General features: G+C 38.7%; 1 protein-coding gene and 1 long non-coding RNA gene across 6 annotated transcripts in view; both read left to right on the top strand.

Moving 5' to 3' along the window:
- Window positions 1–7326, top strand: part of LOC310899105 — a 33430-nt gene extending 26104 nt beyond the window's left edge. For both annotated transcript variants that reach the window (XR_014584008.1, XR_014584009.1), the window contains exon 3: window positions 866–7326. This is a non-coding gene — a long non-coding RNA (uncharacterized lncRNA). The remainder of the gene's footprint in view (window positions 1–865) is intronic.
- Window positions 1–18988, top strand: part of ATP11A (ATPase phospholipid transporting 11A) — a 127579-nt gene that overhangs the window by 26863 nt on the left and 81728 nt on the right. The gene's annotated exons all lie outside the window — the stretch shown is intronic.

The following is an 18988-nucleotide window of genomic DNA, read 5'->3' as shown; positions in this document are numbered from 1 at the left end:
CATCCTTGTAGATGGTGATGGTTGATGAGCACCTAATGTAGACTGCAGTCAGGTATTACGAGTAGTAGAAGAAAAAGCTGATCATCTTCTGTAAACTGCCATAAACTAATTTTCGTTTTTAATTTGATGTAAGGAATTGAGTGTGTTAACCCTTTTTTCATTTTCCCCCAAACTGTAGCAGAAATTGACAGTTTTCTGGGTAATACTTTTTTTTTTTTAACCCCAGCAACATGAGAACATAAGAGAATTCTTCTCATGTGGATTGGATAGGTCTGGAAAACAGTTCAGTTTAAAGCTCTGTATTTTCTGTTTAGTGCTGTCTGTACTTATTTAGGTGCCATGCAACTCAATAAATTATAGTCTATGCATTACAGAAAGGTGACAAATAGACCTCCCAATTTTTTATGGCATCCCAAAGAAAAAATGTAAAATAAATTATCTTGTCATGTAAGTAGTTGAACAAATGTTACAAGGCACTAAAAAAGTTGGTTCTCAAAACTCTGTCCATCCCAAGATGATTGACTTTAAAGATAGTGGTTTGTTAAACTTACCTCCATCTCATGCGTATTCAACCTGATGGAAATGATTTTTTCTCAACGTGAGTTGTGTAAGTGTGCACATTAAGCTTAGAAAAGACTAGATCTATAAGTAGGAAGAATGGGAAGCCTGTTAACAGTAAGTAATTCAATAATGAGATACTATGGGTTTGAAAGTGGTGTGGGGTTAGTCTTTCTCAAACTTTTTTTTTTTAAAAAAAAAGCATTACAGTTCTGATACTGCAAGTATCAGATTGTTTTTGGTTTACGCTTGTATCAGTTCTGTATTTTTGTACTGCCCCCCTCCAATGTGGTTTATTCCCTTGCAGATGTCATTTAACTGAGCCCTTTGTCCTTTGTCTGACCTGTTCTTGTCGCACGTGCAAGCTCTTCTGCTCATCATTTCCCAACCTCACCTGGAGTCTGAGGAGGAAGGGCCAAATTCAAAAATAACTTGCAAGGTGAATGTTAACTGTGGGAAAGATGATATTTTTTTTTCCAGATAATATGAAAAGCAGTGTATGATGCCCACTGTTCTCAGGATAAGAATAGGTCTTTCTACTGACATGACCTTTATTTGCCTGTACTGTGTGTTTATTGAGAGTAACTGCTTCTAGTAAAAAAGACAACCTGAGAACAGTAAGTATAAAAATAGATATTTCCACTGCATCTCTCTCTCTCTCTCTTCTCTAATTGATTTAGAATCGAAGGAAAAACATTTTGGAGACTGTCAAGCACAAGGTAAAGCAGCTTGTAAAGCACAAGGCCAGAGTTAGTGAGTAATAAAAAATGTCCCATAGCTGCAGTACATAAACAGCAAAAGCAATACTGACAGTAAGTAAAAACTGATAAATGCCACGTTGTAAACCACAGTAGAGAGACAGCTGGAGACAATTGCCGTTATACCTGATGGCTTGGGGTATCTCGCTTCTGTGTTTTCACCGGTACATCTTTTTTTGAGGGGGAGCTGTTTAGGTTGTTGTATATCAGTTTAGCTCATCACCCTTTGCAGAGCATCAAGTTGCAATTATAATAAGTGTTCTTTCTGTAAAAGTGTGGGGAGAAGACACCTCAAATCTTTCAAAATCTTGTTCTTGTCTTTTAGGACCTGTATTCAGGAGAGGAGAGCAGCAGAGAGGACAGCAAAGAATAGGATTGTATTTTGAATTTATGCAACTTTAATGGGCTGAAAGCATTGAAGAAGTCTTGTTCTCAATGCTTTCTGCAACTGATTATTTAAAGCAGATGCGCTGAAATAGTTACCCTAATGGAGGAGGATTTCTGAACAGTCATCAGTGAAATGTATGAAAAAATTGAGGTCACTTTTTAGTGCGACAAACTCTAAACTAAGTTTTACGTAATCAGGGATAGTCTGATTTAAAACATGGTGCTATATTAAGAGTTACATCCAACAAACTCAGAAGGGGGAATTGATACAGATTGAGGATTTTGCTTTACAGTGTTAGAAATTGTATCCTAAGAGGACTGCTTCTGAAAGACTTTTTTCTCCCTCAGATGAAAATCTGTGAAAAGAAACTAAAGCAATAGTTGAGTCTTCTGGTATGCTTCAATCTGTTACAACTGAGGATAATCTGCAATTCTGTGAAACTAGCTTTTTTCCATATGGAATGATTTACATAGAAATAAAACGTAATTATTCAAGCTGGGTTTTTGATTTTGCATTTTTTTAATCTTGTTATAATTTCCTGGTCTAGCTTTTTTGAATTAGATGTCTATTTAGTAGTAGAAAAATAAGTTCGCAACTTTTATTTTTTGTTGAACTGAGACAATAGTCATTTTCTTTAATGTGGAGATTAGGATTGTTTACCGTCTCTAATGTCTGATGTACTGAACTTTTTCCTTAAGAATGGGAGGTGACCTAACTTTCAGATATATGTATATAGCTCTCTAACATTTTTATGTACTCTTCTGAAGATTATCCCATTTTTATCTGCTTCAGGGAAACTCCAGCCTTTTCAAAGCTTACAAAACACTTCCTCTGATAGTAATCAGGGTTGTTTTTCCAGCTGCTCTGAATGTTTAGTACTGGCCCAGCACTGCTCTTAAACCTTTGAATGTGCAGAATTTCTTAAAGGCTCTCTGTTAGAGGGCAATTAAACTCCAGTTTAAAATACAGCCTAGTCCATACTAGGTCCAGATTTTTTGAATAAAAATGAGGTTTTTCAGTCTTTGCACTGGTTGTGTTTCTTGCAGGAGTGATCTACAAACCGTAGACAAACGTTTCTTGAGTTTAATTTCAAATATTCATTACTAATTTGCTGCCACAACTTAAAATTTTCATATAGGAAGAAATACTTTAGTTCGTGCAAGAATATATGTGGAAGTCAGCTATGACAGGTTTAAGATTGCAGCGGGCTGGAGCAGGTTTGCCTTCAGGGACTGTGACTGAGAAATGATTTATTTAGAGGTAAAACCGTTTGGCTTCATTTGCAGTTTGTGTGGATGCCAGTTTTATCTCTAGGCAAAAAGCTTCATGAAATCAACCCCTGATAATTCTTCTTTGTGAAAAATGCCAAACTTTATTGGTTAAAGTAATTATGAATCCTTTTATTTTTGTTCTGTGTGCTAACTGACACTCGACAAAAACATGACCGCTAGATTGCTTCTGTTATGTTGTTTTTGTGGTTTACCATTTACACAGTAAATTGCTTAATCCCATTTCCTACTTAAGCATTGTCAAAGCAGTCAGTGCTGTGTGATACGGGTCACTGCCTAAAATGATATACACGTCTTTATCTGAGCAGAACAAACAATATGTGAAGTGGTTAAGACTGGTAGCCTTTCTGAAATGTAGATTTTCAATGGTTTTTGCTTTTGTCATGTTTTTTTTCCCTCTCTCCGCCTTACCTTAAGGCATTGGATGCATCAAATAGTTGAGAATTAATCACAAAATACTTTCTGGTAAAGTCAGGGTTTGGACTATTGCCTTATTTTCAGATCGGAATGAGTCTTGGTGATTCTGTCAGTGTATGTACCTGTATTGTTACTGGGGGAAGTAAGCTCGTGTGACTTCCTGCCCATGCCACTGCAGTGGAAATTATCTGAAGGATTTCGTGCTTCACAGAAGGGTTCTGCTTTCAGAATTAAAAACTGTCCTCTCAAAGCTGCAGTCATCATTGTTCTCTCACTTAATGTGTGGGAAGAATATAGCTTTGTATTCTTAAGCTAGCTTCTAGGTCCCCTTTTTAAAATCAGTGTATGGAAGCATCAGTGCGAGCAAATTGCAGTATTTGTGGAAGTGCTTAAAAATAAGCAGTTCCAGCAATGTTGCTATCTCAGTTTACTACCACAAACAAACAAACTTGGAAAAACAACAGATAAGCATTTATAAAATTATGGAGTATAAAGTAAAAATCTTATCTATGTATTGTTTGAGTGTCAGTGCCACTTAGCAATTTGCTAGTAGAGCACATCTGTCTGAAATGGATTTCTGTCAGGAATAGAGTAGTTTCTCTGTTTTGTGTATTGCTTTTCGTTTTAAGGTAGCATCATGTTTACTAAGAATTTTAGTTTGGTAGCATCTAAATGTGCCATGCTTAGAAGAAATAACGTTTCTCAGAAGACTTCTACTTATTTTCCATTTTTCTCTTTATGACCCCTCCTTTCCTTCAGGAAATTTTTTCCTCTTCACTCCAGCCTCTCTTGTTTCTGGCATTCAGCATTGTGGTGCTGTTTCACAGACAATACTGTTGCCTGAAAGGGCTCATGAATTGCATTGAAAATGAGAATACTGGGCCTAGTGATCTTCATCCGCTCAGAGCATGCTTTGCCTTTTGAGATGATTTATATTCCTCAACGTCAATTCTTTTCTCTCTCTCTACACAAAATGCTTTTGCTCCCGTGCCATCCTAAACTATTTTCTTTAAGAATATATTTTGTTGGAGCTTGATTTGAGTGTCCATCTGTTGCTCCAGAGGAGCAAAGTTCCTATATCTGATGGCTATCCTGGTGAATCGGCATGTCTGAAAAGTGCTTAACAGTGCTAATAAAGTTAGGCGGCATTTTTAGCTTGTTTTCAGTTGAGTATCAAATAAGCTTTTGTGGCGACTTTTAAAGACAACTTTTACATTTATTGCTATTTCTTTACTGTAAACTTCTTGTATGTTTTCATTGGCTTCCCTTGTCATACACACTGTTATGGTGTTTGGGCTTCTGGGTGTTGCACATGCATATATATATGTGTGCAGTTAGGATATAGTTTAAAGCCTTATCTTTTTCATTTCATGGCAAGTTGAAGCTCAGTGCAGTCAAACTGAGGTTAGATGATCTTCTGGTGTAAACCTGTACTTCTGGCCCTTTACCCAGTCACTTCCCCTGAGCTAGGAGTCATCTATCTTTTAGTGTTGAACACATTTTATCCAGGGAGCCATTAGAGATGCCAAGTAGTAGTACCATTGACAGTGCTGTTCTTGGTAACTGTTAAAAGCTTAGGCAACACTAAAACTTCAACTGCTGCTGTCTGCAGCCACTAAATAACAAGGGGTTGGTGGCCTGTGAATCAAATGCTGTTAGAGACCAGCTGTTTATTTTGAGCGAGCACATCAGTTTTACCTCTCACACATCGGTAGGCCACTCTTATAGTGGAGGCTTGTGGGAGATTAAATGCATTACTCTTGATATGGCAGCCCCCAAAAAGCTTATCTGTAGGTCTTCTCAAACTTTTAGGTGGCTTTCCGTTAGCCATAGCTTAGCAAGTTTAGACAGGTATGCATGCCATCACTGTTTTGCTCATTTTCCTCACTAGAATAACCTGTTGAATTGAAATTCAGTGACAGTGGCACAAGCAAAATGTTCCCTCCAAGAAGCATAATCGCCTTCCGAGGCACAAGAAATTCCTGTGGAATTGCTCTTGTCCTCTTTTTTCTTATCTGTGTCTTGCTGCAACAGCTGCATAGTCAGAAGTGGAGCGCTTCATCTAGCAGTACCGAGTCTGCAACAGTGACTTGATCGTACAGATGCAAGAACAGAAGTTGCATCATTTGTCTGTGCTGCAAGCTAAGAATGGCCCAACAGGAAACCAGGAGGGAAAGACAGATTGCCTTACGGACTGTGACGACTCTTCTCAGGGTGCTCCTAGTTGGTCACCTTTTTAACCCTGAAAACGTTGTGTAGAAATCCTGTTGCAAAACTACTGTAATTGTAATATAAGTATAATTACAGGAAGATGTTTGAGACATCTGACATCATGCATCATCCCCATATAATACTCTCGGGATACTCCCAGTCTCAGGCACTGTTTTCTTGGGCAGGAATCCACTGATACCTTATGGATAGGTTTTTGTTTATGCAAAGAAAACACTTGCACTTGTTTTTAACCCTAGGCTCTTTGTTTCGGTATAATACTGCCACTCATCCAGGAACTTCAAAATCATTTCTATAAAAATTATGTATTTAGCTATGGTGCTACTGATTATAACAAAATACCCTCACTGATAACCAGAGGTCATTTCAGTAACTATAGTAGTAGTAGTACTGTAGTTCAGCAGCTTGAACTTAAATTCTGCAATCATGCTGGTCTCCATGTATTTTTGCATTTTCTCCTCGGTATCCAAAGCTGTTCCATAGCAATTGGTAAAGGCTACACTTCTTAGTGTTGAGGTGGTTCTGAGAGTGTGAGGTCTATAACTCTTCTGCTTGGAGGCTACATACACAGCATGCTGGACTTGTGTAATTGAAATGAGCAAAATCTGAGCTGCTCCTCTTTATCTGAGGAGGGAACTAATTCTCAGTGCTGACGTATTGCCAGTTCTGACTGCATAAAAGGTATGTCCACGAAATACAGATGTGTAGGTGTAGTCCTCTGTCTAGTCATGTGTTAGCATGTTTGTTAAGGAAGTCTTCTGGGATGGAAGAACGTTTCAAGTATAGACTTGAAGAGCAGTTTGGGATGCTAGGTTTGGTATTTTTTCATAGTTTCCTTCTTATTCTGATGTATTTTGTACAACCATACCTTTTTAGACTTCAATTTCCTAGACTCCTAGGTTTCCTAGACTTTTCCTAGACCAAGGTAGAATCATAGAATCATTCAGGTTGGAAAAGACCTCTAAGATCATCTAGTCCAACCTTTAACTGAGTATTGACAAGTCCACCACTAAACCATGCCCCTGAGTTCTAAATCTGCACGTTTCTTGAAGACCTCCAGGGATGGTGACTCAACCACTTCCCTGAGCAGCCTGCTCCAATGACGCACAACTCTTTCAGTAAAGAAATTTCTCCTAATATCCAACCTAAACCACCCCTGGTGCAACTGAAGGCCATTTCCCTGCATCTCACCACTTGGTGCTTGGGAGAAGAGACCAACCCCCACCTCGCTACAGCCTCCTTCATGGTAATTGTAGAGCGCAATAAGGTCTCCCCTGAGCCTCTTTTTCTCTAGACTAAACAGCTCCAGCTCCCTCAGCCACTCCTTACAAGATTTGTTCTCTAGACCCTTCACCAGCTGCACTGCCCTTCTCTGGACTCGCTCGAGCACCTCGATGTCCTTCTTGTAGCAAGGGGCCCAAAACTGAACACAGTACTCGAGGTGTGGCCTCACCAGAGCCAAGTACAGGGGAACGATCACTTCCTCAGTCCTGCTCGCCATGCTATCTCAGATACAAGCCAGGATGCTGTTGGCCTTCTTGGCCACCTGGGCACACTGCTGGCTCATATTCAGCTGCCTATCAACCAGTACTCCCAGGTCCTTCTCTGCCAGGCAGCTTTCCAACCACTCCTCTCCCAGCCTGTAGCGCTGCTTGGGGTTGTTGTGCCCCAGATGCAGGACCTGGCACTTGGCCTTGTTGAACTTCATGCAGTTGACCTCAGCCCATCGGTCCAGCCTATCCAGATCATCCTGCAGAGCCTTCCTTCCCTCGAGCAGATCGACACACGCACCTAACTTGGTGTCATCTGCAAACTTACTGAGGGTGCACTCGATCCTCTTGTCTAAATCACTGATAAAGATATTGGAGAGAACTGGCCCCAGCACTGAGCCCTGGGGGACACCAGTAGGGACCAGCCTCCTGCTGGATTTAACTCCATTCACCACAACTCTTTGGGCCCAGCCACCCAGCCAGTTTATAATCCAGTGAAGCACACACCCATCCAAGCCTTGGTAGTTTAGGTTCTTCTCATTACAATTATTTAGTTTCATTACAATTAGTTTCTTCTCTAATTATTGACATAACCCAGTTCTGTGTCTGTGTTACTGTAAGTTGATGCTATTTGAATAAGGAGGACCAGTGTCAAATATTTCACACATCTCACCCGTGCCTTGTATAGTGACATCAGTACAGTACTTTCTCTACAGGCTGCAACTCATCCCCTGTCTCGTTCCCAACTAATAAACTGTCAGCTTATAACCACAATTCTTGCTGTTAGTCATTAGAAGTGCTTCATCTTGTACACTGTACAATTAAATTTTATTGCATTTTTTTGCTATAGTTTTCAAGGTTTTTGATTGTAATACTAATTCCAGGCTTTTTATTGAAAACCTTCACTTACTGTATCCATGAAAAGTTCTGTTTTACCTAATCAGTGGCTTTGTGGTACTTCATCAAATGCTGAATCGATGTCCAGACAAACCGGACAGATCTGCATCACCCAAGTATTTAAATTCAGGGGAAAAAAAAGCCTGTGTTGGTCTGGTCAAGTTCCTGTAAGGTAAATCCATACTGCATTTTGTGCTGTCTTCCATTTGCCTCTACCCTTAATTATTCTTTCCTTCAAAACTTGCTGCAGACATTGTTTACCACTGTGGCCTAACACATACCGTTCCCAGCCCAAGAAATTAAGGTGTGACACTTGCCCTTGTTCAGGTACGTGGCAACACCTGGACTTGGTTGATCTGCATATAAAACCGTCTCCCTGACTTGTTTCCTCATACATCACTGCTCTCTGAATTTTGGGGAGGTCATTATCCAGTTTCATTCTAAAGATGAAGTCATCCCACATGTGTGCAAATGCACTCTAAATATGATACTTCTGTCCAGATGAAGTTAGTGTGTGTATATATAAAAATATATATATATATATATTTTTTATATATATATATTTTTTTACCCCTATATCACAGACCCTCAGCATGGTTGGGAGGGACCTCTGGAGGTTGTCTGCTTCAAGCCGCCTGCAGAACCTTGTGCCATCTGTGCTGTTGTAATGGAAGGAACAGGTGCTTTGTATTTGCTGCATGTATGGGTTGAGATGTTGAAACCTGGTAGTCACAGATTTGGGAAGGGGATCACAGTTTATTTGTGGGTTTCCTTCGTCGTTCTCATGCTAGTAAATAAAGCAGTCTGGGGGATGTCTCTGACCTGAAGAAGTGTCACGGAATAGTTCCCATCCCTACAGCAAAACACCTCCCTGCCAAAAGAGGGTGAACTCCACCATATCATCTGGTGGGGAAATCGTTTTTGTCCTCTGTTATTCCCTACGTTGTTCTCAGGCATCTTACAATGTGGTAGCGAGCACAAGCTAGAACTGTGCTGGGAATAAGCTAATTAATGGTATGGGTAATCCTAATTTCACCCGAGCCCTAGCTCTGTTTCGTCTACTGTAGTCGTAGCCTTTGCTTTGCTGGTCGTCCTGCCATGCAGAATGTCTGTCTCCCAGTTTGTTTACTTGCTTGACTTTTTTTGCCTGGCATTTTAAGGACCACTGGGCACATGGTTTTATACCACTTAGTCTACCTGGCAGATTGCAGCTTCCAGTCTTTCATTTTGAGGCACTTCTCCACAAAAAGAAAAAAAAAAAAAGATTTGTTGTTCTATTCTGAATTTCATTTGGCTTTGCTGTAATAAAATGCAGGACTATAGGCTGTATTCTTTTCCTTGCTCTGGCTTAGGAGGAAAGATATCAAGCTTGATTTTCTATTTATAAAATTGGTTTAAAAAAATAGAAAACCCAGAACAGATCATGCAGCACTCCTTATCTTTTTTTGGGGACTGATGCAAAAGCAACAGACCGTGCTACGCGTCGGTGTGTGGGCCTGCTGCTGGCTGGATCCTGGACTTAATTCAAGCCTTCCATTCATTATTAAAACGATATCCTAAACACTGCTTTCTTGTGTTGACCCACTCTCATCTTGAGTGGGAAGATTTTCAAGGTAAAACTGTTCTTATGGTCAGTTTTTTGGTCTTTTGTGTTATTGTTGTATACCAGCAAAGAACAGGATGAGCCCACTTCTTTGCAAGAACAGGATGCGACTGACTGATGGAAACCTTTCTTCAGGATGGATGTGGAAAAATGCTTTCATAGGGGGAAGACAATAGAAGAAAACTTAACTGAAATTAGAAATATAAACAGTGGAAAAGCAGAGGAGGATTTTATTAAAATACTTGTATTTTTTCATAAAAACAAAAAAAATCTCATGTGTGGCTGTCTTGAAAGAATAAAAACGTAGAGCTAAACTTACAAGTAGTGTTTAGAGGTCCTTTCGTATGTCCTACAAAAGAAACACTTTTTGTTCAGCTTGTGTTGTGTGCTTTGTTTCCCTTGCCGTGCATCTAGGTTATGGCAATTTAAGCTATATTAAATATTGAATAAGTGACACATTGCATACGGGGATGCTTCTTATTGTATTATGTGTGGGTGACTTAACAGCTTATGCTATGGCTTACTTCTCTTTCGTGAAAGAGGAACTGTTTTTGTTAATAAAATCATTTTCTTCTAGAATAATCTGAACAATTCCCACCACAGCTGCTTAGATTATGACCCTTTGAACACAATTAGGAATGAAGCTGAATAGGAAACTTGAAACCCTAAATTTCTTTTTAACTTGGCACTGTGTAGCACTTTATGACGTCCTGATTGAAGAATCTTCCTTTCTGATGTCTAGCAGAAAACCTGCAGCATTTCTGCTTTGTTCTTGCAGATAAATAGATTTAGTCATTTTGCAAACATTTGCAATGGATTTATGCATTAATATTAGTAGTTATCTTGTTTGTTTCAACAAGTAGGTCTTATCTGTAACAGCTGGTGCTCTGTTAACTTCTGATCTCTTATTATGCTATTACTTGGAGCACAGAAACTGATGTTTGAAATTTCAAGTGCTTTGCTTTTTCAAGAAAAAAAGAAAGTAGCACAGTCCTGCAACAAAGGTGTTTGTGTTAACTTAAAATGAAGAGGTGGAAAAAGTTTCTGACTTCTATATCAGGCAATGCTTGGGAATATTCTGTATTTTTCTGATGACGTTTTTTCCAGTAAGGAATAAGAATTCATATTGTCATTGACTGGGTTTATAGTAATTCTCAGTGAAGGATGCTATCAGATTTGATTTTGTCCAGTGGTATATAGATCCCTGGTAGAGATGGAAGTGATACTGATAAGTATGAGGACCTTCAGAGGAGCGAAGTGCTTTATCTGTGCTTGAGGCTGCTCATGTTTGGGGCACTTTGTTTTTGCTGTTTCTGAGTTTGCATAACAAGCCAAGCACCAGGACCTTTTGGAAGCGTGAAGTATCCTCCCCTCTGTGTGGCAGGTCTTTATTTTTGGTGTCATGTGGGAAGTTCCCTACCTTTTATCAGCTTCAGCAGTGTTTCTTATCATGCCTAACATGCTGCAGAACCTTCAAAACCTTAAGTCAGAGCAGCAGCTGCTGAGTGGAACGGAATTGTGTGACAGCATCATACTGAAGTGCAGCAGTCTGACAACCTGCTGAATTTACAGTTACTTTTTTTGGTAAAATGAATAAAATAAAAATAAATCTGTGGTCAAACAACCTTTCCCGACAGACACTGGGGACTTTGTGGACACTGTCCACTTTTCTTCTGGGGCTTCTCTCTTGTTTGTGCTTGGAGGCTGGACATTGAAGGTCCTCTGACCTTGGAAATTGATCCCCTGGAGCTCTCTAGAGCCTGAACTAGGGAACCTTTAGATCCTGCTCCAAGGTTTCTTTGCTCAGCATGTATAGGTTTTTTCCTGTTTAATTAGACTTCTCATTTCTCTTTAGCTAGTTGGCTGTTTGGTTTGATACTTTGTGTAGCTAAAGAAACATACAGGATAAGCAGACAGAAGATTTTTAAGTGCTAGACTGAAATGGTTATTATAGGTACTCTGATACAAGCTAGATGTGCATGGTTGATTCTTGGCTATGTCTGGTAGTGGGAGGAAAAGCAAAATATGTTTAGCTGAATGTAAGTGATAATGCAGTAGGTGATTTTTTTATTTTTCTAGGGCAAAAAAGGTATCATACATTTGCCCCAGTCTCAGTAATTACGAATACTTAGAAATAGTACTTGTATTTAAATAACTTGTAGAAAATACCTGAAAACTTACCTTTAGAAACTGGTATAGTTCTAAGCAAACTGAAATACCTTTAGTGCTTTTTTCCTCCTCCATTTCTATGTGTTGGAAAGAAGCAGCAACGATGAGCTTGCATGTGGAAGCTCCTCTGTTATAATATCTGGTCTACAAGATGCAGCTGGTGCATTTAGTATTGAGTGTCCATCTATGAATGTTTCTAGAGTGCTCAAGAGGGAAAAGTAAAGTGTTGGGGGGGTGATTTTCAAGATGTTCCGAAATGAATGTCAGCTAGTCAGTTGTTTTAGTTTTGGGACTCTGGTAATAATCTCTTTAAACCCACCTCAAATTATTAATTTTAAATTTGTCTTACTTGCTTCTCTGAAAGTAATTGTAATTGGAGCAACTTGTTAAAGCTGTAATCTGTTATTTTTTCCCTCATTCTCTTTTACCGAAATAATAAAAGTAATGACTTGATGTGTGTTGATTTGCATTACTTTTTGTGACTTGAAGAAAATATGGGCCTAATGTTGGCCTTCTCACTCATTTATTAATTTTAAGGAATCACCAGCATGATTTCTGTTCTTAGTCTGTTCTTGTTCTGTAACCTAGAGAATTTTTGAACAAAGGTGATTGGACAATCCAATAAATTTTATCGTATGTCTGAATTTAATGTGTTCTTACTGGAGTGGAACTTCTCAAATCAATAGGTTTTAGTGCTACTTTTTTGTTGTTTTTGAAGGAAATGGCACCAACCAATAATGACAAGCTAGCAATAAAAGAAGAATAGCCTTTTTGGAGAGATTTCAAAAGAATAAGAGTGTTCTTAGATCTTTTGGTGTGTGATCATTTCAGAGACTGAAACTACTTAAATGATGTTGGAGAGTCCAAAACAGAAAGCTGATTAAATGTTGGCTCTATATATAATGGGAAAGATGTAAGTTTTTGCATGGTGATTGAAGATGCCATCCTCAGTTTAGATGTCTAATACTTTAAAGTGAAATACCATGTTGAAAGACCTTCAAACTTTATTTTAATTTAGGGAGTTCATTAACTTGTGGCAATTTGTGTACCAATACAAAAGACAATGGCAATCTAAGAATAGTGTAAATGAGTTTTAGAAGCCCATCAACACAGGTTAAATGTGTCTTTTAAAAAAGCAATGAAAACAATGTCCAATTTTCAGTTGACGTAACTGGTTCTGCATAAAAGAAAGGGCTTTCCAAGACTTGTAGCTACTGATTTTTTTCAGGCTTACTGTGAAATGAAGTGATGAAATCAGTGCAATATTTAGTATTGGCATCACCTTTTTTTGATGCTGAGAGGGACGACGTTGTTTCACGTTCAGTTCCAGTATTAATAGTTTAACTGATTCAGTGATATAAATCAGTCCACAGTATTTAAAAAGCTCAGGCTCAAAGACACTAATAGAAGTTTGAGATGAATGATGTAGCGATATGGGGCTAGACTGTGTTTTGACTCTTATGTATAATTCCATGCTAATTCAGTTTTAACACTATATCATTGAACAAATTTTGGTCCCATAGGTGCAAGTCTTATCAGGGGCTAAAAATAAACATTTCAGCTAATTTAAGGCTGCCTCGAGAAAGATTTATGATCACTTTTCATGAGCTGCTTTATGACTTCAAATATTGTATGACTCTTGCTCAGCGTAAGTTATTTGAAAAAGGTAGCAAATACCTTTCGTTTCTGCTAAGATATCTGATATTTTTCAAATGCATACATACGTTTGTGTACAAGGTGGGAGGGGAAGTTTTATCCCCTACAGCAAGGGAAAATACCCATATCTTTAGAAGCCCAGAACAGCAAAGGCAGTGACCCTTTGCAGTGTTAAGGTTGTAGCTGCTACATAACACGCCTTCCACATCACTGCATCCCCAGTGCAGGTTGAAACTTATTGCAGATGTTGTCTACCGGATTATGTGCTTCACTAGGTGGTATGCGTGACCTTCTCTGTAAGATGACATTCCTATCTCCAAGCCTGTGAACTAAGTTCTAAATTCATGAATATCTCCAGTGCTATATTATTTTTTTTTGGTAGAAATTCTTTTCTTGCTTTTACAGCATCTTATGAAGATTTGGCTGAGAAGCTTTCCAAACTGATAGTAATCTTTGTCTTACATAGAATTTGCTTTTTCGATGCATGTTCTGCCTTGTGGTGGTGGCCACTGTGTAGCTCATGGCTACAGAAGGCTCTTCAGGTGGCTAATGGCACTCTAGCAGAGCAGAATTACAGCTCGTGCCAGTAGATTTGTATGGAAGATGCAATTTTCCTGTGTCCACTTTTTCCTTCAGATAAAGTTTTTTTTGTTTGTTTGTTTTTTAATAATTTGAGTGCATCTGTACACTGGTGTTTGTCACATGGGTGAGGGCATGGTGACTCTCCTGGATGGTAGCATTACTTGTGTGTGACCAGCACTGCCAAACTCACCTGAAATCAACTGTAGAGGGGTCAAGGTTGGGATTTCAGCAGATGCTGGACAGTCACTGCTTTTTGACATGATCCAGCAGTATCTCCTACGGTGGCCCCAGAGATTCAGAGCTATTCTACCTGTTTCCTATGTTCATTTGTAGTCTGAGAGCAGTCATGTTGTGTTGTATGTTTCAGGCCAGACTTTAGTATATATCCTCTGTCAAACAGGTTGGCAGGTGCGTTAATACAGCAGAGATACCGAACTCACTGTTTTTGTCAGATCTTCAAAAATACGTTTGTTTTTTTAACAGGAGACAATTCAATATTGCATGAACCCAATTCCTTCCTCCAGATGCATACACAAAAAGTGAAACCTACATACTCCTGAGTTAAAACCTGACTGCCTAGAAGAAAGCATAGAGATAGTTCTTTATAAGATCAGAGTGTGAGTTCCCCTTTCTGTTTTACTCTGGTTTCTGTCTTACTGTCTAAACACGAACTACATCAACTGCCTGCACACCCCTTTACTTTCAGAGCAGGTGCTCTGGGGTGCTGCTGTTCAGCCATGTCAGTCAGGGGCTCTCCCCTCCTCTTTCCCCACAGCACAATGAGTTTGGCCACCTCTCTGCCCCTTCCTTTCTCCCTTTGCTTTCCTTTCCTTTTCTGCCATTTTGGGAGCTCTATGGTAAGTTAAATTTCCCCTAGTGAGGAACAGAGGCTGTAAATGGAGCCAGTCTCTGTGCCCAGGCCTGTCATGCTCCTGCCTTCTGGAAGGTTCTGTGGGGCCCCTCTGGCAGCCCCAGCTCCCAGTAGGGGTGAGCGGGCGCCATGCCAAGCTTAGGCTGCATCTTTCTGTCTGCTGAGAGCCAGCAGCCTCCGGAGCTGGGTGCTGAGACAGGATTACCTCATGGCAGATCCCCCTCTGGTCAGCAGGTTAGCATCTCGCTTGCTTGCCAAAGACTTTTGAACTGTAGGGACTTTTTCCCTTCTAGTGTTTGTGATACCTCTTACCTAGAATTACTTCCCTCTGTTGTAAGTACATGAGATAATACTGGGGAATTAAAAAATTTCATAGATAGCAAAGCTTTTTACTTGTTTCAGGATTCTTCTCAGGGACGTACATTTCTTCTACCTTGACTATGTAGGTCTAATGTCTTCTAACACAACCCTCTACTTGCTGGCACTTCTTTCACAGGTCAGTCTTCAACTGAATTTGCTTCACAAGTCCCATCATAAATAAATTAGGAAAAAGAATGAAGTCGATGTGATTTCCTTTCTTTGGGCTGGACGGGTTGTAAAACATAACAGAAAGGGTGTCCAGTGTGTATAGTTTCCTCTCTGAGATACACCAAGACTGGCAAATTCTATGTATTTGTCATAAGTGTATTCCTAAATATTTAATATTTAGTAAATCTAGTGCTGTGTTCTTTAAAATATTCAGAAATACTGAGACCTTCACCTCAGAGTGGAGATGTCAATAAGGAGGTTGATATTAACTGATTAAAAAGAGGGGAAAATGCTCAATTTCATCTTGAAACTGAAATATTTATTAACAGATGGAGTTGCTTTTGTTTTTTTATCCATGCAGGTTCTAGCTGGCATTACATCTGAGGAAAATCCTTTCCCATCTGTCCAGTTTCATATCTGCACAGATGTATAAATGAGGCATAAAAGGATTTCTAAATACTCCACTTACCTCCAATAAGAATGTAACATTAAAAATGGAAACACTAGGAGTAAGCAGATTTCTGTACCATTAAGAATGATGCTAGTATGCTATTTCTTCTTTTCTGGTACTTACATTGTAAGACATTTAAGTGTTGGAGAGAACGCAATGAAAAGCCAAAAGTGCTGTCTGAGAATTAGAAGGAGGATCTTACACTGATTAAATTGAAAGAAACATAGAAACTAGCATTCTGTTGGGTGTATTATTATCTGAGACTTAAATACCTTATGAGTTAAAATCCATCTTAATAATATTTATTCTTTTTTTTTTTAAGATGTGATGACCTGTTTCTATGCTGAATATTCATCTATCCAAAGTGTTTTCAATGGTGGAATAGTTTCAGGCTTCAATTGTAAAATATTTTTGTCCTTGACAGTATTTCATTCCACTAAGCCAACAAAGTTTTATTTTTTTCTGCCACCTATTCAGGTGTACATTTTCTTTATTCTGTTTCTGTTCTTGATTGTTTGTATGTGAATACGGAGTATTGATACCTGTTGGATGATGCAAGCTCCCCAGTTAAGAATTGCTTCATGACTCCTTCTTCCTTCTGTCTCAATTGCCTAATTCACTTCCCTTTTTGCACATGCATGAAAAGAAAATTTCTTCTGATGTGCATCCTATTTCAGCTTCCTGAGCAAATGAAGATGAATTGTCTGAAATCAATCCTATGAGTTTTTTCTGCTGCAAAATACTTGAAGAAAAAGTAGAGAATATGGCCGTAACCTCTGTATGTTTTGACTAGGTCTGCAGCAAGCAGCTTCATTAGTTAGACATGAATAACTCTGTAGAAGAAGATATGTTTACTGTTTTTGGTCTGAGTGAAACATTTAGTCATTCCATGAGTAATCAAAATTTAGATATTTTTCTAAAACATCTAATTTTTGATACTAAACTTGCAGATTTGTGGCAGAGGGGCTTTTTAAGAATAATTACTACTCTAGAAAGCTAAACAGCTTTCAAAGAAACACTAGTTTTTTCAGGGCCCTTAGGCCAGCATGGCTTTTATATATGGGACAGAACAAGCCTTTCTTACAGCATCTCCCAAGTCTCTCTACTGTGTTGCTACAGATTACATGAAAGCATACAGTTTAGTATTTTGTATTGGTTCTCTAGTAACAGTCCAATGTTAGCATTGTTATGTGCAGGGATAAACCTTTGCATTTATCTAGTGCTAAGATTTCATTTTATAGCTCTGTCATTTATAGAGTGTATATATAAGGGAAGACACAGGCTCTGATGCAGACAATGTAATGTTTGATTTATTCAGGTGTATAGATTTTTTTTTAATCAAGATGTTGACTCATGCAAAAGAAATCATGGTTATTCTTCGTTGGTATTTTAAATCTATTTACAAAGGACAGTGAGCCAAGAGGATTCTGTGTATGATGTATGTGTCTGCAGACAGAAATCTGTCCTGTACTTGTGCACTGTACTATAAAGTGTCTTTATAAAACGTTGAGAGGTATAGTCCTCTGGGATGCATGATGATTCTAGGACTTCAACACTTTTTTGGAAAGATTAATGTTAAGGGCAAATATTATCTTGGCATACCTTCTATGCTTTCCTCTTATTCTTTCTGTGAATGTAAAAGAAGATTGCTGTGCTTGTGAAGCATTATCTGCTTTATAAGTTTGTCAGTGTCCTCACAAAAACACCCGGGGATCTTGTCTCTAGAAGTTTGCAGCTGAAGTCAGATTTCTTCCTTCTAGATTTCATCCTCATCATTTTTTTTTAAGTGTTTTTGACTAATTTAATAGAGTTATCAGTAGTGCATCTTGTTAAGAGTTGTAGTTTTTAAGTCAGAACAGTAGCATATTTAACTCGCTTGTGATGGAACTTGCCACTTAATATCCTTATTCTTTGCATGTGCCAGAACTTGTCAAACTGGTGTGAACGTGACTTTACCTGCCTTTGAAGGGAAATTCCAGTTCCATCTCCACCAGGCAGCGCTGCCTTGGCTATAGGCACTGGCTCAGCCCGAGTAAAATGTTCCAGTTGCCACCGGATAGCCTCTTACATAAGCACATAATCAACTTATTGTAAGAAACAAAGTAAGTAATTATCTCTTACGCAGTCAGAATATTTACTCCATTTGAATTCAACTTATAAGGTATTATTGACCCCTTAGGAACCACATGTACTAGCCAAAAAAAAAAAAAAAAGGCAGGATGACTGGTAGCCTCCTGATCTTTCTCTGCACTAGATTTGCAGCAACTAACTAGTTCCAGGGCACGTTTGTTGGATATCGTAACTGAGCTTGCTAGCTGTGGCAAGGCCTCAAATGCAGTCATATTCTACAAAGTAAAATAAACATGGAAGTATTTTCTGCTTTCCTTGTTTTTAGTCATAGCAATTTATTTCAGACACAGGTTGACATTTTCTTTGTGCTGTACGTGCTAAGAGAATTCAAGTTGGGATCTGTGCATAGAAATCCAATCTGCTTTTATTAAACGTAGTCATGTTTAATTTTCCAAGGAATTTTTCCAATAGAGTGCTTCCTAAAACAAAAAGGGCGATTGTTTCTAGAAGGCAAAAGTAAATTAGTTTTTCCCTCTGAAATTGCCTCTTGTTTATGGATTAAATCTTCTTACCTTTAGCAGGGGTGAAGAAAGGGAAGTATTAGGAAGTAGACAGAAATAACTCCAGTAAGACACTGTACTACCAACCAGGGCAGTGCCAAGGATTAGCTTATCTTATTTGTAGTAATATTCCTTGGGCTGTCACCTGAAATTTTATTTTTGGCACTGGAAGTTTGGTATCTTGCTTCATCTTCTCTGCCTTCAGGGTGGCTGGTCCTGCCTGCAGGATGCTTGTTGTGAATTGTGCAGCATGTAGTCAAAACTATTTGGAAACATACAGATTTTACAAAACTGATCGTATGATTTTTGTGCAGAAGCCAAGCATGCCTCTTGCATTCTGATTGCATGTTTGTGATAAGACTGCAGTTAAATATTTGATTATCCTTTTTATTTTTTAAACGGGTACAAAACATTGATTCTGACTTAATTTGGGCTTTGTCTTTGGTTTTCCTTTTTTTTTTTTTTTTTGTCT

The sequence above is a fragment of the Anser anser genome (assembly GCF_964211835.1).
Source record: "Anser anser genome assembly, chromosome: 1".
Classification (NCBI taxonomy): domain Eukaryota; kingdom Metazoa; phylum Chordata; class Aves; order Anseriformes; family Anatidae; genus Anser; species Anser anser.
Note: the sequence above shows the minus strand (reverse complement) of the source record. Positions and strands in the feature narration are given on the sequence as shown.